Raw genomic sequence first — 15,482 nt, forward strand, 5'->3', positions numbered from 1 at the left:
AGCTCTGGGGATGACTCGTTTCTTTCTTTCTTGACTTGCTCCAGAGTGAAGACAAACCCTGCCCTGGAGGCTCCAGGTCGGGTCCATCCTCCCAGGAGCGGTGGTTCCTGGCCGGGTGGGAGGACAGGAGCGGGATGTGGATCCTCCCCTCCCTGGCTGAGAGCAGAGAGAGCCCCAGACGGCTCACAGAGAGGGGAAGGAAGGAGGGTCCCTGCACTGGAACCGAAGGAGGCATTTTCACTGGAGATGGTGAAGGTGTTTATCACAGAGGCTGGGGAGGGTGCCCAGAGAGGCTGCCCCTGCATCCCTTGATCCCTGCAAGTGTCCAATGGCCCTGCTCTAAAATGTCCAAAAGCATCTTCTGTTCCACACAACCCTGAATGCTGCCACTCGGAATCTGCTCCAGGAGGAAATTTGCCCTTTTTTAACTTAATTTTTTGATGATTTAAGACAGAAAACTCTGGCTGCCTTCAGAGGGAAGTGTTCCATCTTTGGTTTTGTGAGGCAGAAGAGGAGCTGGAACTTGCTGATGCAGGTTCCCTGACTTTCCCCTGGACACGGGAGCTGTGTCACTCAAAATCTTCTCTGGAAGATGCTGGGAGCTGAGGATGGGACATGGGAGCTGTGTCACTCAAAATCTTCTCTGGAAGATGCTGAGAGCTGAGGATGGGGCATGGGTCTGCCCTGGGCTCTGTCCATGCTGCCCAGCCCAGGGCATCTCCCCCACACTCATGAAGGGGAATTTAGAGTGGGGAAAACCAGCCCAGGGTGCTCAGGGTGCTCGGGATGCCGAGTTGTGAATTTCTCTTCCTGCCCACATCAATTTGCACCAGGTTCTGCTGCTGCCTGGGCCTCCATGCCAAGCTTTAGTGCTTTTAAATTGCCTGGAGGGAGCTGGCTCAGCTCAGAGCTCCCCAGAGCCCCAGAGCTGCCTTGGGAAGTGTCTGAGCCACCAGGGCAGAGCAGCAGGAAAGCAGGATGGGGAATTGAGCTGCCTCCTCCCTGGGAATGTTCCCACACCTTTGTAGGTGGTTTTCCAGACCTCTTCATCCTCTTACTGGAAGAGAGTCCTCCTCCTCTTGTGAGAGGTGCCCCAAGACAGCTACTGCATTCCCAAACCCTGCTCCTCCTCAGGTCCCTTGGCAGGAGCTGGGGTCCGTCCTGGACAAACCTGTTGCCATCAGCTGAGCAGAGTCTGCTCTCATCCCTGAAATTCCACCAGCCTCCCACAGCTGCCTCCGGCCCCAGACGAGTCCCTGGAGGATTGTGTCACCCTCATTCTCTGCTCCCAGTCTGGCATCCTGCAAGTCACAGAATCATGGGCTGGTTTGGGCTGGAAGGGACCTTAAACCTCATCCCCTTCCAGCCCCTCATGGGCACGGACACCTTCCACCAGGCCGGGTGGCTCAGAGTTCCATCCAGCCTGGCCTTGGCTGGAGAACAAAGGCCTGGGTGGGATTTCTGTGTGTGTTTGCCCTGCAGGCAGCATTCCCAAGCCCAGGAGCCTGGAGAAGGGGCTGCACCTGACCCTGACTGCCAAGACCTGCTCATGGCACGGCTGGGAACTTCTGCAGGGATGATAATGGCAAAGGAGAAAAGCCATTAAAGGAGGAAGAGTTGAGGTTACAGTACTGTGCTGAAAAGTATATTGCTGCCTGTAGAGACATCAGGTCTGTACTTCCAGGATTACTCAGTGCTTAATGCCCAGTGCCTGCACATTACTTTTGCTGGGAAGCCCATTTGGGGTTCTTCCAGAACGGAAAAATTAAAGGGCTTCCCTAATAAATGTGCTGTCCAACAGCAAAAAGGGGGAAGAAAAGGCTCCGAGCCCAGCTCAGGAGCCCAACGTGAGGCAGCAGTGTGGGACCAGGGGCGGTGCTGCTGCCTGAGCCCTGGACGGGCAGTGCTGGCCCCTGGAACTTTGGGAATGGATATCCATTGCTGCCTCCTCCTGACACTCAGCTACAGCAGGAGAAGATGCAAATTTACACACGAATTTGGGTGGCCAGCAGGTGAATTTGCCTGGGAAATTCTCCTGATTTCACTGGCAGAAGGAAACTCCAGAGCCGCAGTGACTTGCTTGTCACTTTGCTCTCCATCCATCCCCGTGCTCCAGAGCTCTTTCCTTTCCCAGGCCCTGGGGCCACTCCTTTGCCAGCACTTCCCCTCCGTGTGGGAGCAGAAGGAGTGTCTGGAATAGCTGCAGCCTGGGAGGGGAGGCGGCAGCGATTTGGGAAGTGGCAGCAATTCAGTGCCCAAAGGCGGGAGGTTGGGCTCCCTCCTGCTCCTCTCCTGGCACCCAGCTCTCATCTGAAATCAATGGGAGCGAGGTGCCAGGGCAGGAGTGAGACTCGGCGTCTCTTTGCAGCCCAGAGATCCCAGAACTTGGTGTAAGGCACTGCCTGGAAACGGAGTGAAGTGTGGAGCAGCAGCTTTGTGGGGCTCTCAAGAGCTGCTCACCTGCCTTGGGGCTCCACCTCGGGTGTGCCAGGGATGGTTTGTGTCCTCTGGCCACCTCCAGCAGTGCTGGGGGGTTTCTGTGTGTGCCCAGGTGAGGCTTTGGTTTGCTATGGCCATATCAGAGGGAGCTGGGAATGGCCCCAGGGTCCGGTTTGCCTTGGGAGCAGAGGTGGGAGCTCCACAGGAGCCCCTGTCCCAGCCTCCACTGAAGAGACCCCTGCCTCATCCCCCACCGGCCTCTGCTCCGTGCCTCGGCTCCCCCCGGCCCTTCCCCTCCCAAATCCTCACGGCAGGAGCAGCAGGGACCCAGCTGCGGGCGGCGGCCAGCGCAGAGCGGCAGGTGCCGGGGAGCGGTGCCCTGTCCCCGATCCCGGCTGCATCCCCTCTGCCGCCCTGCCCGTGGCCCTGCGAGGAGCGGGGACAGTGTCTGCCGGCAGCCCGGGGCCCTCCGGGGCTGTGCCGTGTGTTATCAACTCCTCAGGGGGAGATAATGTTGTCTTTCACAGCTCCTGTGTCAGCTCTGCTGATTAGTCTGATGCAAATGAGCTTTTAGCCCTGACACGGAGCCCCAGATCCAGAGGGGAGGAGGAGGATCCAGTCCTGGAGAGCTGGAGCACTCCTGGCAGTCACAGCCCCACCCCGAGAGGAGCACGACTGAGGCTTGTCTCTTCTGCTGTTTCTCCATCATTTTCACTTCACAAATTCCGCCTTAGGTCTGCAGGTGGAGGTCTTTGCTCTCCTCCTGGTTCTGTCCATGGATTTGCACCAAGGCCGAGTAACACCCGTCCATCCCCCGAGGCTCTTCCCAGCTCCGGCACTTGGTGCTGCTCTGGGACGTCCCGGGGGCTCCTGGACAAAGAGCCCTTTGTACCCGCAAACCAAAGGAGAGTGGGGGAAACCTGAGGAACTTCCATTTGTGCTGCTGCTTCTCTAACCAGAATCGCGCCTCCAAGCCAGGCCTTTCCTTCCCCGTCTCCAACACCTGCTCCTGCTGAAAAGCCACCCAGCACCAGCCTCCCCGCCTGGAGAGGCTGGTATTTTATTTAGGGCTGATCCATTTTTCTTTTAATTCAGATCAATGCGGGTTAATTGAGAGCAGCTTATTTTTACTTCTGCTGGTCTCTGCCTGCCAGGATCGATACCAGTCATTTCCACTTAAACCGTTGTACCTTTACTGGAACCAGCAGAGCCCCCAGCCCTCCACGCGGCCCCATCCCTGCGGTTCCCGGGGTAATAATCCCGAGCAGGCTCTCGTCAGTCTGGCTGCAGCGGCATCCTCGTAATGCCGGGAGGAAATGGAGCCGTGCTCAGCGCCGAGCGGGGGAGATGGATTACAGCCTGCAACACTCGCACACTAAAAATACCCGGCCAGGGGCAGCCGTTCATTGATCCCTGTGCCTTAATGGGCCGCAGAAGGTCCCCCCCTGGCCACCGCTGCCACTAGATGGGGCGATGCGGCAGCGCTGCAGCCCCGAGCCCCGGCTCCTGCTCCGCTCAGCGCTGCCTCCACCGCCGGGACCCTCCCAGGGGTAAAAACCCCGCCGTGGTATTCCTGGGGGTAAAAACCCCGCTATGGTATCCCCAGGGGTAAAAACCCCGCTATGGTATCCCCGGGGGTAAAAACCCCGCTATGGTATCCCCGGGGGTAAAAACCCCGCCGTGGTGTTCCCGGGGGTAAAAACCCCACCGTGGTGTTCCCGGGGGTAAAACCCCACCGTGGTATCCCCGGGGGTAAAACCCCACCGTGGTATTCCCGGGGGTACAAACCCCGCCGTGGTATTCCCGGGGGTAAAACCCCGCCGTGGTGTTCCCGGGGGTAAAAACCCCGCCCTGGTATTCCCGGGGGTAAAACCCCACCGTGGTAATCCCGGGGGTACAAACCCCACCGTGGTATTTCGGGGCTAAAAACCCCGCCGTGGTATCCCCAGGGGTAAAACCCCGCCGTGGTATTCCCGGGGGTACAAACCCCACCGTGGTGTTCCCGGGGGTAAAAACCCCACCGTGGTATCCCCGGGGGTAAAAACCCCACCGTGGGATTCCCGGGGGTAAAAACCCCACCGTGGTGTTCCCGGGGGTAAAACCCCACCGTGGTGTTCCCGGGGGTAAAACCCCCGCTGTGGTATTTCGGGGGTAAAAACCCCACCGTGGTATTCCCGGGGGTAAAAACCCCGCTGTGGTGTTCCCGGGGGTAAAAACCCCGCCGAGGTATTCCTGGGGGTAAAACCCCACCGTGGTGTTCCCAGGGTTAAAACCCCGCCGTGGTATTCCCAGGGGTAAAAACCCCACCGTGGGATTCCCAGGGGTAAAACCCTGCCGTGGGATTCCCGGGGGTAAAAACCCCACCGTGGTGTTCCCAGGGGTAAAACCCCACCGTGGGATTCCCGGGGGTAAAAACCCTGCCGTGGTGTTCCCGGGGGTAAAACCTCACCGTGGTATTCCCAGGGGTAAAAACCCTGCCGTGGTATTTCGGGGGTACAAACCCCACCGTGGTGTTCCCGGGGGTAAAACCCCACCGTGGTATTTCGGGGGTAAAACCCCGCCGTGGTGTTCCCGGGGGTAAAAACCCCGCTGTGGTATCCCCAGGGGTAAAACCCCACCGTGGTATTTCGGGGGTAAAACCCCGCCGTGGGATTCCCGGGGGTAAAACCCCACCGTGGTATTTCGGGGGTAAAACCCCGCCGTGGGATTCCCGGGGCTAAAAACCCCACCGTGGGATTCCCAGGGGTAAAACCCCACCGTGGTGTTCCCGGGGGTAAAAACCCCGCCGTGGTGTTCCCGGGGGTAAAACCCCGCCGTGGTGTTCCCGGGGGTAAAACCCCGCCGTGGGATTCCCGGGGGTAAAAACCCACCGTGGGATTCCCAGGGGTAAAAACCCCGCCGTGGGATTCCCGGGGGCTGGAGGAAACACGGGCCTTCGGCTGCTGCCCGTGTCTCCGGAGGGAAATCCTCGTGGATGGGGTGGATGGGGTGGGCTTGGGGCCAGGCTGCCGCATCCCGGCCTTTGTGCTTGGCCGTGGGAAATCATGGGCTCTTTTGAATTGGAGCTTCAAGCTCATCCCACCCCCTGCCATGGGCAGGGACACTGCCACCATCCCAGGGCTCCAAGGCGTGTCCCACCTGGCCCTGGACACTTGGTGGGATGTGGCACATCTCTCCCGGATGGCTCAGAGATGTCTTGGTGTGACCGCACTGTTCGTGCTGCAGAGTTTCACATTTAAAACTCGATTGACATCAAATCCAGCGGGCGGCTTGGTGGCCCCAAAGCGCCCTTTCTCTGCCTGCTCCCACCTTCCCTGGCTCCTTGGCCACCATCCCCTGTTCCCTCCCTGTTCTAACCTGTGGAGGCATTCCAGGGATCCTTTCTGGGATGCTGTGGGCTGATCCGGTAATGGAGAACCGAGTCAGGTGGGCACAGAGGAGGGAGATCCTCTGCAGGACATCGATTCCGTGTGTAATGACTCTTCTCCTGGATCATTGGGCAGAGGCTGGCTTTAGCTGGAGCTCTCGTGGGGCAGTTCCCTGCTCCCATGGCTCCGCGGCCACCTGGGCAGGTGAGGACAGCTCTGGGGGCTGCTGGTTCTTGTCCGTGGGGAGGAAAAGCTGAGCAGTGGGAAAAGGACCCACCAAAACAATGCCAAAGTCCTTCCCCAGCTCCTCCTCCCTGGCAGCGCTCCCTGCCCCCTGCGTTTGCTGCCCTTTGCAGACCCGGCGGACTGAGACCTCCCGCCCCGGCTCCTGCTTGGGGAAGAGAGGAATTACCAATTTCCTGATGGGTAAAACCAGGGACAGCGCAGGGAGCGAGTTCTGGTCATAAATGTCAGGAATGATGGCTCAGCCCTGGAGCAGAACCGATTTAAAGGCTCGTTAAAAAGGGTTGGTGTCCATAAGGGTGGCACACAGAGTCTCCAGCCCGAGCTCCTTTATTTCCTGGGGCTGGATCCGCCAGGGCCGCGGCTCTGGAGAAGCCATATGTCAGCTCAATGTGTCTCTAATTGATTTCTGGAGCTGCACGGAGTGTAAACATTTTACCAGTCCGAGAGCAGCTGATCTGGAGACGAGGTGGGAGGGGAAAGGGCAGGGGAAAGTCTGGTGCGAGGCTGAGGGGAGCCTCGGAACACGACTTTTGTCTGGCCCCATCAAGCCCCGGCTCCCCGCGGCCCCTCGGCGGGGGTCCCTGGTAATGGAGCGGCTCCCGGGGCAAAAGTTAACTCCAATGAGGGGCCCTGCGGGGAGGGGCTCCACTCCCACGTCCCCCCGCAGGAGCCGTGTCAGCTCCCGTTACGGAGACGGGCCGCGGAGCAGCTGGGACCGGCGTGGGCACAATGCCGGCTGTCCTGGGAATGCTTCCTCCGGGGACACCGCCTGGCCCTGCTCCTCCTCCTCCTCCTCGCCCCAGCCCCGCACCCAGCCCTTCGCTCCTCGCCACCATCCAACCTTCGCGAGGACGTGACCCCACCAAAACTGTTCCTTCAGGACCTTGCCCGAATTTCCCCCCGAAAAAGCCCCCAGAACCCCGGCTCCGTTCGCTCTTCCCTCCGCACAGCCCCTGTTTTAACCCCTGTTTGCCCCCGGGGACGCGGCGTGATGGGGCCAAAGAGGGAAAATCCATGCCGAGGCTGATGCTGCCCTGCAGAAATGACCGTCAGGAAGCAACCCCCAAGTGCACAGAGGTGGGGAAAGGCAGGTGACAACAGAGTCACCTGGCCTGGGACTGGGTGAGTGCTGACCGGGCCACCAAAGCCACAGTGTCACCCCGTGGGAGATCTCTCTGGAAAATCGCCCCCAGTGTCACCAGCCCCACCAGGCTGGTCCCCAGGACCCCGCTCTGGGTGTGTTTTCTTTCTGAGCTCAGCCTTTGCTGTCCCCTGCCGAGGACGAGCTGTCCAGGTGGTGAACAGAGAAGGAAACCAGAGATCCTTCAGCCCTTAGAAGCCTTCAGTTCAGCTTCCAAGATTTTATTCCAGAGCCACAAAGAGCAGGGAGGATTTGGGATTTCTCCTTCTGAGCAGGGAAAATAAAGTCCAGTAGAAATCTCCTTCTACTCCATAGATAATCAGCTTTTCCGAGCAGTTTAATTAAACAGCAACATTGAACAAAACTACTTAATTTACCAAATATTGTGGATTATTTACTGTAATAAAACACAACAAATTCTGTTTCAAGACAGGTTTTTCTTCTTTTTTCTCCCCACTCTCCAAGTCTGTGTCACGCAACGCTTTCCCTCAGCTTGAATTTAATGAACCAGCTCACCTGAACAGAACTGAAATTTGTTCAATAAACCCAAGGCAAAAGAGAGGAAAAAGTGAGGAATTATTAGAAATGTTCCAGCGTATTGATTTACGTGAAGTTGGGGAGGGTTTTTTGGGCTTCAAAATGGTGATTTTGTTCTTAAACAGTCCTAAAATGAGCACTGACAAGTGCAAACAGGTTAAAGCTGACTTCCAAATAGCTGCTGCATTTAATATTTTGGAAAGAAATAGTGTAAAGCATCGAGGGTGTGTGTGTCTATCTGTGTTGTATTTTTAACACATTTTTTCCTGCAAATCCAGAGAAAGAAAAAAAAAAAAAAAAAAAAAAAAAGCCAGCCGTGTATCCAAGCCGGTTTTTTCCCCCAGCCGTGGCTCAGAGGGATTCGCTGTGGGTGCAGGCGCTGCGGTTTTCTCCCACCATCCCCGCTGTGCCCGGCCCCGCCGTCTGTGTGAGCCCCGCGGCCACCGACCGCCTCTTTGTGCCTGACAGCTGACGGTGTCCCCCGAGCCCCCTGAGCTCTCTGAACCCCCGAGACCCCTGAGCCCCTGAGACCCCCGAGACCCCCAACTCCCCGAGCCCCCTGAGCTCTCTGAACCCCCGAGACCCCTGAGCCCCCTGAGACCCCCGAGACCCCCAACTCCCCGAGCCCCCTGAGCTCTCTGAACCCCCGAGACCCCTGAGCCCCCTGAGACCCCCGAGCCCTCTGAACCCCCCGAGCCCCCTGAGCTCTCTGAACCCCCGAGACCCCTGAGCCCCCTGAGACCCCCGAGACCCCCAACTCCCCGAGCCCCCTGAGCTCTCTGAACCCCCGAGACCTCCGAGCCCTCTGAGCCCCCCGAGCCCCCTGAGCCCTCTGAGCCCCCCGAGCCCCCCGAGCCCTCTGAACCCCCGAGCCCTCTGAGCCCTCTGAAACCCCCGAGCCCCCTGAGCTCTCTGAACCCCCGAGACCCCTGAGCCCCCTGAGACCCCCGAGACCCCCAACTCCCCGAGCCCCCTGAGCTCTCTGAACCCCCGAGTTCCCCGAGCCCTCTGAGCCCCTGAGCCCCCGGGTTATACTGATCACATCCAGCTCTCCCTGCCCGGGTTCCCGGGTTATACTGATCACATCCAGCTCTCCCTGCCCGGGTTCCCGGGTTATACTGATCACATCCAGCTCTCCCTGCCCGGGTTCCCGGGTTATACTGATCGGATCCAGCTCTCCCTGCCCGGGTTCCCGGGCTATACTGATCGGATCCAGCTCTCCCTGCCCGGGTTCCCGGGTTAAATGGATCAGATCCAGCTCTCCCTGCCCGGGTTCCCGGGTTAAATGGATCAGATCCAGCTCTCCCTGCCCAGATTCCCGGGTTATACTGATCACATCCAGCTCTCCCTGCCCGGGTTCCCGGGTTCTGCGCCGGCAGAAGGGCCCGAGGCTCGCTGGAGGTTCAGTGAGGGGAGGCAGCGGCAGGAGCAGTGACCGCTGCCGTCGAACCCTTTCCCCGCTCTCCCCGCTCTCCCGAGGGAGCTGACCCCTCTCTTTGCCTCCCAGCCGCCCGCACTGATTTTTATTCCAGCCTCAGTGCCCCTGGCTCCCGGCGGGCCCGGAGGTGACACGGGCAGCGCTCGGGGCCAGGCGGGGACGTGCGGGGCCACCGCTGCCCCGGTCACCAGGGTCACCGGGCCGGCGACAATCGCACAGCAGCGCTCATCCCATCGTTATTCCATCCGTGCCCACGGTCCTTGCCGTGCTCGGAGGAGGTTTGGGAGCCCCTGCCGTGCGTGGTGCCGGCAGCAGTGCGGTGCCCAGGGCCACTCTCTGACCCTGCCGAGGTGACACAGAGCCAGAGGGAAACGAGGCCCCTGAAACACGGGGAGAAGCAAAGGCAGAGCTGGAAGTCGCGGGTGTCTGCAGAGAGGGCGAGATGCCCACAGAAATGGAAGGATGGAGACTTTTTTTGCCGCGAACCTCGGCAGCAGGGAATTCCTCCGTGCTCGGAGCCGGCTGCAGAGGAGCCGTGCCTGCCTTGGGAGGGAAAGCAGAAGGGTGTGAAAGCTGTGAGCCTCGGGAAGGAGCCGCACAGCTCCAGGACACGGCGGCGGCCAGGCCGTGGATAACGCACGGGGGAGATGGGGCGGTGGGGCTTTGGGTGCCGAATTCCCTGTGAGATGCTGAGGCCAGCGCCAAAGGCCGGCGCCCTCCAGCTGGAGAGCGGGGCCGGGGAGAGCGGGGCTGGCTCCTGCAGCATCTGCCCTGGGCGCTGCGCTCCGGGGGAGCCCCGGGGGGACAGCGAGCGGCAGGCGGAGCGCAGGGCTCTCCTTTCCTGCGGCACACGGCCATCGGGCCGGCGGCAGCCCGGGCCCGAGCAGCGCGGATCGGGTGGCCCCATTGTCGGGCGGCGTCCCCGGGCGGCGGTGGCCGCGTGTCCCTGCGCCGCCGATCGGGTTACGGCCCTCCACAAAGCCCACACATGCATTATTCAGCCGCTGCGCTGAACAGAGGTGAGGAGCCGGGCCCGGGCAGCGCCTGCGCCCGCGCTGATGCTGTAAATCAGGCCGAGGATGAGCAGGATGCGAACGGAAACCACCCGGAGGTACCTGGCTCCAGGAAGGCTTTATTTAGCACCAACCAGCCCCGCGCTGCGAATTCCCGTCAGAGGGAAGCGGCGGCTTCCCGCCCCGGCCCCGGGAACCTCTCCGTGGGTCACACCGAGGGACACGGCTCGGATCTCCCCCAGCGCCCGCTGAACAGGAGAAAACCGATCGGTGGAGTAAACCTTGTCCCCGGGAGGCTCCGTGCCCAGGAGACCCTCGAGGAAGGAGCAGCCAAGGTCTTGGCAGTGGCTCTTTGTTCCCAGCATCATTCCCGGCTGTCAGCGGAGCGCCCGGAGACGTTCAGTGAATGAGAAACGCCCGGGACAGAGCGAAAGGAAATATTCCTGCACTGTTCCCCGGCGGGGAAAAATAAAAATTCCCCCTGGGTTGAGTCTTTCGTGGGGAAACGTTGTTTTGCTGACACTTGGGTTAGTGGAGAAATCCGCTCCAATGGAATTCCAGCCGGGAAACCGGCAGACAAGGAAAGTGAGCGGAGCTGATGGCAGGGAAGTTGGGGTTTATTACAGTCACAGATGAGTGTTCTATTTTGGTTCCACATCAACTTCGTTCTGTTTCATTAAACTCACTTCGCTTTTTACGGTTTTCTCTCTTTTTCTAAATAATCCAGTGAAAACATGAGCCTTCCAGAGCCATGAAACTGGAATATCCCATTCTGCACAAGCCACATTGCCCTTCTCCAAACACCATCTTTCCCAGTAAAACCCCGTCTCAGCCTTTTCCGGCAGAGTTCCAAGTCCCTGCATTGCTCCGTGTCTCTCACCTGTAAATCGGATGTACCAAGTGGCAAACCCGTGAATCCCACCCGAGTTCTGTGCAGGTCGGGGTGCCCAGCTCCCCAATATTCCCCAATAATGGATGGGGAATAGCATCTCATCCGTTTGGGCCATCCTGGGTGAGTTCTGGGCTGCACCAGTGCGTCCTTCACGTTCCATTCCCCTCCTTCTCCTCCTGTTGGCAGCTGGGATGTGGAGCAGGAGAAGGTGATGGGAACACCAGCAAAATTCCCAGATTTGGCAGGTTTTGAAATCCGGACTCCTGGGCAGGCCCAGGATCCAGGGAATTTCTGGATCAGCAAGTCTGTGGAGAAACTCCCACTGTGGGTATCAGTGGTGGTTCCCCAAGGATGGGACAACACCCGAGCTCCTGCTCTCCTCTCCCTGCCTCCCCTGGAGAGGCTCTGGCCCCATCCAGCTCCTCTTTCCCGGGCTCCTGTTCCCAGAGCTGCCTCCCACACGGATCTGGGCACTTTCACTCCAAGTTGTGCTCTGCAGCTTCCCTGGCCGAGCCTCGCTGGCCCTGCCTTTTATTTCTCAATGGACAAGCGTAACAGAGATGTCTTGGGTTTTTAAAAATAGTTAATATTTAAATATTAATTGAGCCATTAATTACATCTGAGCCCCAGAACAAAACAGCTGTGAATAATTAATGAGAGGGCCTATGGTAAATGCCTCTAATAATTCACAAAGCGACCGAACCAGGTATTTCCAGAGCCTTCAGAGGGAGAGGAAGCGGGGAATGAGGAGGGAAGGAAACGCAGGAACACCGAGGGAAGGGGCTAAAAGGCAAGATGGAGCATTATGGGCTGTTTGGTGCTGATCTCCCAAGGCTTTCTCAGCGTCATTTGGGCACTCTGGTCCCGTGGCAGGGTGGCAGGGGCTGGGACTGGGTGCTTTTGAGGTCCCTTCCAACCCAAACCATTCTGGGCTTCTCCGTTCACCTCCATAACATCCGTCTGCTGGGGTGGGACTTCCTCTGGGATTTGTGGTGGGAAAGCTGAGCCCCAGGGGTGCTGGGCGTCACCCAAAAGCAGCCCTAGGAAGACCACCAGGACTCCTGAGTGCCTCTCCCGGGTGTTTTGGACCATGCCTCTCTGGACACACCAGAATTCCTGGAGCCCTCGGAGGTGGCTGCTGTGTGACCAACCTGCCCTGAAAGAGTGACCAGCCCGGGGGCAAATGGGTTTTGTTCCCACTCTCCTTCCAGCCGTTTCAAACTCTCCCTCTGGAGCTGCGGTGGGGAAGGTGATGCTCTGTAAAGCCCTGCACACACTTTGCATGGCTTGGGAAAGGATTAATTTGGGGAATTTATGTTCACTAGATGTGATTCTTATTTACAGGTGGTTTGAGTTTCAGGTAAGGCCGAGGACTTCAGCACTGAGCAGACAGGAGCAGGACACGTCCCTGAGCCTCTGGAGCTGGGCACTAACGGTGTCCTTGGGCTCTGTTTGTGCAGGAGGCTGTGACTGATGGCCGGGTCAGGGAGCAGCTTCTCCGGGGCTGGTCACGTTTGGAGACACAGATTCCATCTCCTGCAGCTGCCTGCGAGGAGCAAGCCCTGGAGGTGGTGGCTGCGTGTCCCCTGTGACTCCTGGGGAGGAGATCAGCAGGGCAGGGCTCGAGTCAGACACCCATGGAATGGTTTGGGTGGGAAGGGACCTTAAAGCCCATCCAGTGCCATGGGCAGGGACACCTCCCACTGTCCCAGGGACACATCCCACTGCCCCAGGTGCTCCAGTGTCCAGCCTGGCCTTGGACATTCCAGGGATCCAGGGGCTGGTGCAGGATCACCCTGTGCCAGCCCTGCCCACCCTGCCAGGGAACAATTCCTGCCCCAGAGCCCACCCAGCCCTGCCCTGGGCACTGGGAAGCCATTCCCTGTGTCCTGTCCCTCTGTCCCTTGTCCCCAGTCCCTCTGCAGCTCTCCTGGAGCCCCTTAGGCCGTGCCAGGGGCTCGGAGCTCTCCCTGGAGCCTCTCCTCCCCAGGTGAGCACCCCCAGGTGTCCCAGCCTGGCCCCAGAGGGGCTCCAGCCCTGCAGCAGCTCCGTGACCTCCTCTGGACTCACTCCCACAGCTCCAGGTCCATTTTGTGCTGGGACCCTCAACACAAATCCTCCTCTGGCACTGCCCATCTCGCTCCGTATCCAGAGGAAGCCCGGGCAGCCGGTTTGGAACTGTCTTTAGGCACTGATGCTGTGGAAGGGGACCCCCAGCCCTGCCCAGGCAATAGACAGCCCGGGGGGACTTCCCCTGTTTGCAGTTGGGGTGGGCAGTGACTGTCCCAGCCCGGAGCAGCCCCTCGGGGGTGTGTCCCCATCCCATTTCTGCCGGGGGGACACAACCCCGTCGTGGCTCCGTGGCTGATGGACACCCATCGAACACGCGTGGGCTGTGTCCCGGGGAGCCCTGCGGACAGGGGACACGCAGCCCGCTGTCACCACGGCGGCCTGTCCTTGCGAGGGCTGAAAGCGAGACAGGTCAGCATGTGCTGGGGAACTGGAACCCTGGGAAGGGCCGTGAGGACCGTGTAATCACAGCCGCCAGCGCCCGGCTGATGGAGCGCTGCCACCCCGCCCCCGCCGCTGAAAGGCTTCGCTAAATGTGGCTTTGTGCCTCCTCCGAGTGAAAAACTCACTCGCCTTCCTCGGCTTCTTGACCTCCCCCGAATCCAGGAGAGAAGGATACAGAGCGCTTTCTGCCTCTGATATCCGCGAGTTTGAGTTCTACAGAGAGTAACGACACCGATCGGAGTAATTATCGTCAGCGTCTCCTGCTCTGTCCGTGCGGATGCAGCATTTATAAATTAACCAAAAACACTCGCAAATCTGCATAACCAGTTCCCCGTGTTCCTAATGCTTTCAATTTATCCTAATAGATATTTAATGAATACTTTATAAAGCCTTAGATGGGGAGTTTTAAAATCAATGGTGCTATTTTATTGCTGTTTGTATTGTCTTTATTTGGACAGTGGCTCAGCCCTCTGCTGCCCATCGATTTCAGGCCCGGATCAATGAAACCAGATTTCAGCTTAAATACCTTGGGATGCGCCGGAGGAGGAGGATCTGGGGCTAAAGGGCTCTTTGGCAGGTGAGCTCTGGCTGAACTCACGGCCCGAGGGCAGCACAGGTAATCCAAGGTATTGTCCTTACTCCGCTCTCCTCTTTCCTGCAGCTCCTGGGGTGACAACCATTCATCGTCCTGGAAGCAGCCCCGCTCCGAGGGCACTCAGCACCTACATCCCTCCTTTTGCACAGGCTCTGCCCTGGTGAGAGGGCTTTATCTGTTCAAACAATGGATATTCCCCTAAATACCCCCAAAATCCTTGTGCGATTCTCCACAGATCGTTGGCCGCTTTGCTCAGAACTGATGGATAAATATGGAGCTTGAAGGTTTTTCCCGGTGGTATCAGGCTTGTCCAGTTCCAAATCCATTGTTCCATCCCTGGTTCTCTCCAAGTTTTTGAGTCACAGCGCTTTGTGGATAGGAATTGTTCCCAGCCCGGTGAAAGAGCTTTCACAGGGATGACGAGCTCCAGGTCCCAGAACAGCCCGAGGTCAGGATTTAGCTCTGGCGGCAGTGACCTGGCTATGAGTCCCCTCAGGAAGCGATGGGAATCCTCCTCAAGGCTTCCCCTGGGATCCTGAGGCTTTCCATCAGGAAAAGATTTCCTTCTCCCATCGCTGCCCTTGGGAGCAGCACGTACCCGGGCCCTGCCACCCTCCTTTGCTCTTGTCCCGTGCTTGGCCTGGCCTCCACATCACTCGGGAGGTTTTCACATTTAGGAAAGAAAAACCCCAGATCACCTTTTGTTCCTAAAATCTTCTTTCTCGCTCTGCCTGCAGTTCCTCCACTCCCTGTGCAGCTGCTGCCCGTGCTCTGGTGGCTCAGCTGCACCCTGCTCTTAATGCACCGCTCAGGGCACTCCTCGGGGCGCCAGCGATGGGTCACCCAGGGTTCAGCCCCTCGCATCTGCTGGGCACGGCCAGACACACACACGGCTGGGGACGAGCCCTCGCTGTCCCCCACCTCAGCCAGTCTGGCCCGGGCAGCCCCAGGTTTGTCCCCAAAGTCCCATCCCAAAGGTTTCTGCACCACCTTACTGCTTAGAGCTTCCTTTGGGACACAGGAGCTCCGAGGGCTGGAGCTCTGCTCCCCAGGAAGGGCTGCTCCAGCCTCCCCATCGGCTCTGTGCCTCCCTTTGCCTTCCAGCCCCGGGACCTGTTCCCGCTCCAGCCCCGGGACCTGTTCCCGCTCCAGCCCCGGGACCTGTTCCCGCTCCAGCCCCGGGACCTGTTCCCCCTCCAGCCCCGGGACCTGTTCCCTCTGCAGCCCCGGGACCTGTTCCCGCTCCAGCCCCGGGACCTGTTCCCGCTCCAGCCCCGGGACCTGTTCCCCCTGCAGCCC

The sequence above is a fragment of the Sylvia atricapilla genome, chromosome 21, assembly GCF_009819655.1.
Source record: "Sylvia atricapilla isolate bSylAtr1 chromosome 21, bSylAtr1.pri, whole genome shotgun sequence".
Lineage (NCBI taxonomy): Eukaryota > Metazoa > Chordata > Aves > Passeriformes > Sylviidae > Sylvia > Sylvia atricapilla.